Consider the following 10,506-nt stretch of genomic DNA (forward strand, 5'->3'; position numbering starts at 1 on the left):
TTAGTCTTATTGGTTGCCCCTTGTAGGTAACTTTTTGTTTTTCCCATGCTGTTCCCATGATTCTTTCTTTGTCTTTGGTTTTGGTGAGTTTGATGAGGATGTGTCTTGGTGATTTTCTTTTGGAGTCTATCCTGTTTGGGTTTCATTGGACTTCTTGAATGGATATATTCTCATCTTTCATCATACCAGGAAAATTCTCTTCCAACAAATCTTTGACAATTTTGTCTGTGGTTTTATTTGTCTCTTCCTGCTTTGGAATTCAGATGACATGTAGCTTATTTCTTTTGATGGTATCCCACATAAACTTTAGGCTTTCTTCATTTTGTTTTGATCTTTTGTCTGATTGATCCCTTTCCAAAGAAGTGTTCAGATATTTGCCTTCAATCTCACTAATTCTGTCTTCCATTGATTCAGTTCTACTTCTTTGCCTATTAATGTGTGATTTATTTCTGAAAATTTAGTATTAATCTTCTGGATTTCTGTGTGTAGATTTTGTATCATTTCTAATTTTTCAGGTATTTTGTCATTTTGTTCTTGTATTGTCTTTTGAAATTGTTCTAGTGTTGTCTCTGTGTTTTTCCTTGATCTGCCTCTCAATTAGTTGAAGATACTGAAATATAATTATTTTGAATTTCTTATCAGGGAGTTCCAATGCTGTGTCTTCCTCAGAGATATGTTTTAAGTGTATCCTGATCCCTTGTTTCTCCCACTTTATCTTGCTTCTCTGTATGCACTATGATGTTCTGTTGCTTTCGAGGCATTGTGACATTTTTATGTTTACATTTAATTCATGATTGTATGTTGAAGTGACTTACCCATGATTTTTGTTTTCTTTATATGTTATCTACATAAGCAGGGTACTGTGCTGTGCTCCTTTATTCTATAAAGCACTTATAGACTCATCACCTGTCTCCTTTCCTGTTGTCAGTCTCTCATATGTCCCTGCCATCCTTGGGAAACAGAGCCTATTCTTAGGTCCCTAGAATCCAAATAAGAATGCTGTCACTTTAAAATCCAAAAGTACTGTCACTTGTAAAGATTAAAAATGGCTATACCCTCAGTCATTTTAAATATCCCAAATGGCTGATTGTGTAAACTATCAAAATGGCTGTGCCCTCTGGACAGTGGAAAGTCCACAGTTCAGGTTGTCTCCCTCCTTGCTGTTTCCCTTCCTAGTCATAGGGCACCAGCGTAGTTGTCCCCGCTGCAGCCCTTGGTGACCAGGGCTGATTATTAGGTCAATTCTCTGGTCCCAAGAGCACTTGGAAATATTCAGGCTGTTGGTCTTATCAGAGTAGCTGACAGTCTGCAGCTCCAACCATCTCTGTACTCACTGTTTTCATTCAGGTTTTTCCAGTAGTTGGTGCCTAATCCACTTCTGTATACTTCCTTTCTCAAAGCTCAGGGCTCTGGAATTATCTTCTGTATCTCTGTCATTTGCTTTCTCTTTGCTTTGTTGAAGAGGGTCTGTGTTGCTTGTCTGCCTATTCCTCCATCTTACCAGAAGTCAGCCTCCTTGACTTTTTACAATAATGAACAACACAATTTTTGTCTTTCCGTGATTGTCTTATTTCAATCAGCATAATGTTCTCCAGGTTCATCCACATTATGCAGTGTTTTGCAAATTCTACATTATTCTTTAGTGTTGTGTAGTATTCCATTGTGTGTATGTACCATAGTTTGATTATCCATTCTTCTGTTGCTGGGCACCCAGGTTGTTTCCATCTCTTTGCTATTGTGAATAGTGCTGTGATGAACATGGGTGTGCATATATCTGGTCTTATCCTGGCTCTCACTTCTTTAGGATATATACCTAGTAATGGGATTGCTGGATCAAATGGTATTTCTAATTCCAACCTTTTAAGGAATTGCCATACTGCTTTCCACAGTGGTTGTATCATTTTACAGTCCCACCAGCAGTGTGTGAGAGTCCCAATCTCCCACATGCTTGCCAGCATTTTTCACTTTCTGTCTTGTTGAACTTTGCTGCTAGTGTTGGGGCAAGATGGTATATCATTGTTGTTTTGATTTGCATCTCCTTAATGCCTAATGATCGTGAACACTTCTTCATGTGTTTGTTGGCCACCTGAATATGCTCCTTGGTGAAGTGTCTATTCATGTCTTCTGCCTATTTTTAAATTGGGTTATTTATTGTTTTGGTGTTGAGGTGTTGGAGTTTTCTATGAATTTTAGAGACAAGTCCCTTGTCAGATATGTTGTTGCTAAATATTTTTTCCCAGTCTATAGGTTCTCTTTTCACTCTTTTTGAGAAGTCTTTTGAAGAGCATAAAAATTTTAATTTTTAGCAGGTCCCATTCATCTAGTTGATCTTCTACTGTTTGCGCATTATGGGTTATGCTTGACAGTCTATTTATGCCATAAATTAGGGCCCTTAAATTTGCTCCTAATTTTTCCTTGAGGAACTTTATAGTTCTAGGTTTCACATTGAAGTCTTTGATCCATCTGGAGTTAGTTTTTGTGTATGGTGTGAGGTACAGATATTGTTTCATTTGACTGCAAATAGATGTCCAGTTTTGCCAGCACCATTTGTTAAAGATAACATATCTTCCCAATGTAGTGGATTTTAGCTAAAAAATCAGCTGACCATAGGTCGATGGATCTGTTTCTGGGTTCTCAATTCTGTTCCACTGATCTATGTGTCTGTCATTGTACCAATACCAGGCTATTTTGACTACTGTGGCTGTATAGTAGGTATTGAGATCTGGGAGTATGAGACCTTCTGCTTTTTCTTCTTCAATAGTGCTTTGCTTATATGAGGTCTCTTTCCTTTCCATATAAAATTAGTGATTGGTTTTTCCATATCCTTAAAGAATGTTGATGGGATCTGGATTGGGATTGCATTGAATGTATAGATTGCTTTGGGTAGTATTCACATTTTCACAATGTTCAATGTTTCTGTCCACGAGCATAGTATGTTCTTCCATTTATGTAGATCTCTTATGGTTTCTAGAAGTAGTGTTTTGTAGTTTTCTTTGTATAGGCCTTTTGTATGCCTAGTGAGATTTATTATTTATTATCTTTTTTATTTCTGTTGGTTCTGTTGTCATGTCCACCTCGTTTCTTATTCACGTTATTTGTATCCTCTCCCCTTTTCCTTTGTTAAATTTGCCAATGGTTTGTCAATTTTACTAATCTTTCCAAAAATCCAACTTCTAGTCTTGTTGATTTTTCCTATTGTCTTTCTATTTTCTGTTTCATTGATTTCTGCTCAAATCTTTATTATGTCCTTTTTTCTGGTGACTGTAGGGTTTTCTTGCTGTTCTTTTTCTAATTGTTGGAGATATTGTTTTAAAGTGTTGATTTTGGCTCTTTTCTGTTTTTTGATGTGTGAATTTATTGCTATAAATTGGTCTCTGATCAATGCTTTTCTGTGTCCTATAGATTTTATTATGTTGTATTTTCATTTTTGTTTGGTTCACAGAATATTTTAATTTCATTTTTTATTTCTTCTCTTACCCAGTCTTTCTTAAGGAGGGTTTGTCCAGTTTCCATGTATTTGCTCTTTTTCCACTGATCTTCCTATTGTTGATTCCTAATTTGATAGCATTGTGATCTGAGAAGATGCTTTGCAGTATTTCAATGTTTTTAAATTTATTAAGACTTGCTTTATGGCCTAATATATGGTCTATCATGGAGAATGTGCCACATGCACTGGAAAAGAATGTATATTGTGTTGTTAGGTGAATTGCCCTGTAGATGTCTATAAGGTCTAGTTGGTGGATTGTATTGTTTAGCTCTTCTACATCTCTGTTGAGTTTCCTTCCAGATGTTATATCTTTTATTGAAAGTGGTGTATTAAAATCTCCCACTATGACTGTGGAGTCATCTATTTGCCTTTTCAACTCTTTTGACATTTGATTTATTTATTTTGGGGCTCTTTCATTGGGTCCATAGATATTTATTATGGTTATATCTTCTTGTTCAATTGATCCTTTAATCATTATATAATGTCCTTCCCTGTCTTGTATGGTGGTTTTTGTCTTAAAGTCAATTGATCAGAAATTAATATTGTCACTCTTGCTCTTTTTTGGTTGCCATTTGCTTGATAAATCTTTTTCCAACCTTTGATTTTTAGTCTTTTAGTCAATTTTATTAATCTTTAAAAAACAAAACAAAAGAAAACAAAAACAACTACTAGTCCTGTTGATTTTTTCTATTGTCTTTCTATTTTCTGTTTCACTGATTTCTGCTAGAATCTTTATTATTTTCTTTGTTCTGATGAGTATAAGCTTTTCTTGGTGTTCTTTCTTTTTCTAATTGTTGGAGATGTTGGTTTAAAGTGTTGATCTTTTGCCAGGTATAAAATTCTTGGTTGGAAATTTTTCTCTTTTAGGGTTTTACATATACCATCCCATTGCCTTCTTGCTTGCATGGTTTCTGCTGAGAAATCAGAGTTATTCTTACTGGTTGTTCTTTGTAAGTAACTTTTCATATCTCCCATGCTGCTTTCCAGATTCTTTCTTTGTTTTTGGTTTTGATGAGTTTGATGATATGTCTTGGTGATTTTCTTTTAGGGTCTATCCTGTTTGGGGTTCATTGGACTTCCTGAATTGATATATTCTCATCTTTCATCATATCAGGGAAATTCTCTTCCAAAAATCTTAGAACCTGGCACTTTGAACTTGGATGTAAAGCCTCCAAATTGTAAGAATAAACACCTGTTTGTTAAGGCCATTCCATTTATTGTATATATTCCTGTCAGAGCGGCACCAGGTAACTAGAATGGTACCTAAATATAATTCTTTTGAATTCCTTATCAGGGATTTCCAATTCTGCTTCTTCCTCAGGTATGCGTTCATCTTGGTCTCTTGTTTCTACTGCTTTATCTTGCTTCTTTGTGTGGACTGTAATGGTCTGTTGTCTCCTGACACTCTGATGTTTTTGTGTTTATATATAATTGGTGATTGTATCTTGGAGTGATTTGCCCAAAATTTTTGTTTTCTTTGTTTTGTTTGGATGTCATCTGAGTAAAGAGGGTACTGTGCTCCTCTATTTGTTAGTTGGAAGCACTTATGCACTCACAACCTGTCTCCTTTCCAGTTGTCAGCCTGCTGTATGTCCATGCTGTCCTTGGCAAGTGGAGTCTATTCTTAGATCCAAGGAATCTGAATGAGAATACTGTCACTTTAAGTATCGCAAATGGCCACTGCTTGTAAACCTTCAAAATGCCTGTGCCCTCCAGACAGCCAAAGGTCCACAGCTCAGTTTTTCTCCTTCTTTGCTCTTTCCTTTTTCAGTCATCAGCCAGCAGTGCAGTCACTCATGCAACCCTTGGCAAACAGGGCAGATTTTTAGGTTAATTCTCAGGTCCTAACACCACTTAGAAATATTCAGCCTGTCTGTGCCATCAGGATAGCTGACAGTCCGCAGCTCCATTTGTTTCCTTACTCACAGTTTTCATTCAGGTTCTTCTACTAGTTAGTGTTTAATGCACATTTCTATCCTTCCTTTCAAAGCTCTGGGCTCCAGAATTATCTTCTGTATCTATGTCAGTTGGTTTCTTTTTTCTTTGTTGAAGAGGATCTGTGTAGCTTGTCTCCCTATTCTGCCATCTTACTGGGAGTCCTACAAACTGATTTTGCAAACTAATACTTGTGTAAAATATATTTCCATTGTAATGTACATTCATTGCAGGAAAGTTGAAAAAATATACCAGAAGAAGATATAAGTCATCTCTTTTATTGGTAACAGTTTTAATGATTGTATCTATTTAATTAATTAATTTCCATTTATATATATTTATTTCTACCACCTGACTGTCTTTTTGTTGTACTGTGTTGGCTTACACCTTGCTATGATGATGGAAGCTATGCCATTAGTATTTCAAATACCAGTAGGGTCACCCATGGACAGGTTTTAGTGGAACTTATTAAGATGGACTAGAAACAAAGGTGGAGCAATCTACTTCTGAAAATTAGCCAATGAAAACCCTTTGTTAACAAATACTAAGGAGCATGAATAAGGCATAGGATTGGGCAACATTTTGTTTTGTTATACATGAGGTCATCATGAATTGGAGCCAACTTCAGCAGACAACAACAACTTATACTTATTTATATTTATTCTATGCACAATTTTTGTGTGGTAGGATACAAATTTGAGACATTGTTCTAGGTACTTTTCCGCATTGCATTCTCTTATGCTCTATTCTGTGGTTGTGTTAGACTGGGTTCTCTAGAGAAACAAAACCAGTAAAGCTTATATATATAGAGAAAGAGAAATTTATCTTAGGAAAATGGCTCACACAGTTATAGAAGCTGGCAAGTCCAAAGTTCTTGTACAAACATCAGGCTGGAGGCTTATGCTGACTCATGCAGCTGCAGGGGCTGAGGAGCTCAAGGTTGGCAGGCAGTATATTGGCTGTTGACTCTAACAAATGACGAATCCAAGATCTCCAGGCCAAATGGTGGATTGTTCACTCATGAACAGTTGTAGGCAGCACAACAGAATCCCGATCCACAGAAGAGAGAGTCTTTTCCCAGGATATCCATAAATATACTGGAAGCAGGCCACACCCCTAGGGAACCTCCCTTTCAATGGATTGGCTGCTCAAAACATATACATCTGATCCCATCATTGTTGTTGTTATTGTTATGTGCCGCTGAGTCAGACCTGACTCATAGCAACTCCTCCTTGGGTTTCCGAGGCAGTATCACTAGGAAGTAGATTGCCCAACCTTCCTTCCAAGGAGTTGCTGGTGGGTTTGCACCACCAGCCTTCTGGTTTGCAGTCAAGTGCCTTAGGCACTATGCTACCAGAGCTCCTTGAATGGGACCAAAATTCTGTGTGGTTTAAGCAATTGTGATATGGGTTGTTCCAATGGGATATGGGATATGGGAACAACCCATATCACAATTGCTTAAACCACACAGAATTGTGGTCCAGCCAAGTTGACACACAGCTCCAACTATTACAGTGGTCATCCCTCCCCTTAGGGCAGGCAGCTAGGACTGAATGACCACAGTAAAGGAGTAAAGAAGACCCTATCACTTTTCAAGGCTTCAAAATTCTTTCCAAATTTATGTTATAGTTAAGATTCTTGCAACTCTGGGAACTGAATATTTCAAAAGTCCATGTCCTGAATAGTTCAGTATATAAAATTGTTTGGGGCAAACAAGAAGAAGAGAAGAGAAGTCAGGTTCCCTCCCTCAGAGGGGAAGAAGAATCCCCAGACTGGGAAGGGGCATGGAGGGACACTGCAGTTGCTGAGAGAGAAATGTTGGTGGTATTGAGAGGGACTTGTGGATTCAAGGTGATCCAGTGCTCAGTTACTGCGCAACCTCTGTTGGACCAAGCACCATATGTTGTTGGCAATGGGGAGCCTTGACGGAGCTGCACCAGTCCTGCTGACCACTCTGTTCACTTGCATCATTTGCATTACCAGTGCCAAGGAATGAAGTTGGCTCTTCCTTCACTGCTATCAAGCTAGGAACTCCCATGGAGATAAGCCAGTGGGTCTCTGGCACATTAATGAATAGGTAGGAATGTTGTCTATCTGTTCCCTGAGACTCTGCTCAGTCTCCATCTGAATTACCTTGTGTGTCCAGTGCTCTTCTCCAATGGTCAAGAACACGGGGGACCCCAAGGTGAAGAATGAGCCTTGGATACATGCAGGGGGTGTGGTAAAGTCACAGGAAAAGACCTAGTGCAGTTCTTTGGTGGATGTGTATGAAATCAGCCCTCTGGAACACCTCATGTCTTTGTTGTTGTTTGCAGTATTGGATCTAGCCTCTGACTCGTAACCCCATGCACAGTAGAATGAAATGCTGCCTGGGATGGGTTGCAGATTGGACCATTGTGATCCATGGGATTTTCATTGAATGATTTTCTGAAGTATATAGCAGGCCTGTCTTCATAGTCTGTCTTAGTCTGGAAACCTCAGTGAAATATGTTCAGCATCACAGCACAGGTAAGCCTCCACTGACAGGTTGGCTTCATATGTGGTGCATTGACCAGGAATAGAACCCTGTTCTCCTGGTGGATGGAGAGAGTTCTACCATTGAACCATCACTGCTGCCCTCATTTCTCAGACATCCAAAATTGGACTTATATTGCATGGTCTACTTAGGGAATCTGATTTTACATTTTATACTCTACCATCTACTTCTGACTTGTGCAAATCACCTCCAGAGTGTTATTCTAATGGTTTCAAAATATTCTATCACATCTAGGTACCATGATTTATTTTTTTAAATCCCCTCTTGCTGGATATTAAAATGATTTCCAGTATTTTGCCATTGCAAATTATGCAACAATGACCTTTCTTATCCTAAATCTCTGTGAACATCTCTGATTATGAAAAACAGATTTCTTAAAATGGCAAACAGTCACAAGATAGCTACTGTGAACATTATTGTCTGAGTTTTGGCCTAATGGTCCAGAATTGCTAGCAGCTGAAGCCCCAGCTGCATTGCAGATGGGCAAAGACTGTAGAAGCTCCATATAGACTTTAATACATTGACTGGGTGAGAAAGACAGACCAGGCAATGTGAGATTGCCATGGTAACATGCTTCCTGCTTAAATATACATCTTGGTATCTAACCCATGTCTCAGAGTCTATGATGTTCTGTGCATATGACATGAAGTTCCAGTTTGAGCTCAACCATTTCAGAGGAAACTGCAGCTCCTAGAAGTCTTTGTGTCTTTTATGATTCAGATAGAAAGTCCAGTCAATGTTGTTCTTACATATGAACAGAAAAACCATGAAGTATTAAAGTTGGGGCTTCCTTACTAACTCTCTACATACACTTAGAACATCAGTCCCTTCCAAATCAATCAGTGTTCAATTATGTATAAGAGTTCCACAAAGTCGTATTTGTCATTGCCCTTTGGGTTACAGAAGTAGGAGGACTAAAAGCAGAGACCTATGGAAGATGTCAATCTGAGAAGGCTGAAATCCCTTTTTCTATGTTTTTTTTTTTTTAATTGCATAATATGTTTAATCAGTGCCAAAGAGTAACAGTGTGATTACTCATCAAACAACTCAAGACTTGGAAGCACAGTACTTGAAGAAGCTCAATGGATCTGTTTGATTTCCACTTCCTTTTGGTGACACAGAAGGGAGAATGGTAGAATTTTAATGTATTTTATCTTTGTTTACATAGAAAACAAAACAAACAAACCCCACTGCCATTGAGTCGATTCTGACTCATAGCAACCTTATAGAACAGAGTAGAACTGCCCCACATGGTTTCCAAGGCTGTAAATCTTTACAGAAACACACTGCCTCATCTTTCTCCTGCAGAGCAGTTAGTGGGTTTGAATCACTAACATTTTGGTTAGTGGCCCAATACATTTTAACCACAGCATCACCAGAAATCCTGTTTACATAGAAGAGGCATATGTTCATTTTAATAAATTTGGAGAATGCATAAAGATATTTGTTGATAAAATGTCTGTAGACATCCCAGTACCTGGGTAGCACAAATGGTTTGTGCTGGACTACTAAATGAAAGGTTGGTGGTTTGAACCTACCTATCAGTGCTGCAGAAGAAATGCCTGATGATCTAATTCTGTAAAGATTATAGGCAATAAAACCCTATGGAGCAGTCCTGCTTTGTAACACATGGGGTCACCATGAGTTGGAATCCACTTAACCACAATGGATTTTAATGGGTTGATGTTCCATGAAGATATGAACACTGTTAACTATTTTAATGCATTTCCATATATGTATAGCTACACATGTATATGCATATAATAGATGGAGAGCTGCCATCAAGTTGACTCTGACTCATGGTGACCTTATGTATAACATAATGAAATATTGCCTGATCCTGTGTCATCCTCATAATTGCCAGCATGTTCAAGTCCATTGTGGTTATGGTGTCAGTCTATCTTACCAAGATGTCCCTTGCCTCTCTGGCCATCCACTTCATCAAACATCATGTCCTCCTCCACTGACTGATTGCTACTGATGATGTGTCCAAAGCAAGCAAATCCAACAATGTTCTGTTATAATCCATAAGATTTTCAGTGGCTAGTTTTCAGAAGTTGATCACCAGAACTTTCTTTCTAGGCTGTCTTAGACTGGAAGCTCTTTAGAAACCTGTTCATCGTGGGTAATCCTGTTGGTATTTGAAACACTGGTGGCATAGCTTCCAGCATAATAGTAACAGCATGACAAACTGACAGGTGGGTAGTGGGATGCATACATTCATATATGACAATTGTAATTGCTTTCACAAAATCTTGATAAAACTGCACAACTTTGTATTTGGATTTTTTAAAACTTAATCTCCATTTGTATTTTTTCTGATATTAAGTAATCTCATTAACAGAAACACTTAGGAATAAATCTTACTAGGGACACAAAAGACCTCTACAAAGAAAACTATAAAAAACTACTTCAAGAAACAATAAGAGATCTACATAAATGGAAGAACATCCCATGCTCGTGGATAGGAAGATTGAACATTGTGAAAATGTCAGTTTTACCCAAAGCAATCTATACATTCAATGCAATCCCAATCCAGATCCCATCA

The sequence above is a fragment of the Orycteropus afer genome, unplaced genomic scaffold (genome assembly GCF_000298275.1).
Source record: "Orycteropus afer afer isolate SDZICR_OR568_19922 unplaced genomic scaffold, OryAfe1.0 scaffold00150, whole genome shotgun sequence".
In the NCBI taxonomy this organism is placed as follows: domain Eukaryota; kingdom Metazoa; phylum Chordata; class Mammalia; order Tubulidentata; family Orycteropodidae; genus Orycteropus; species Orycteropus afer.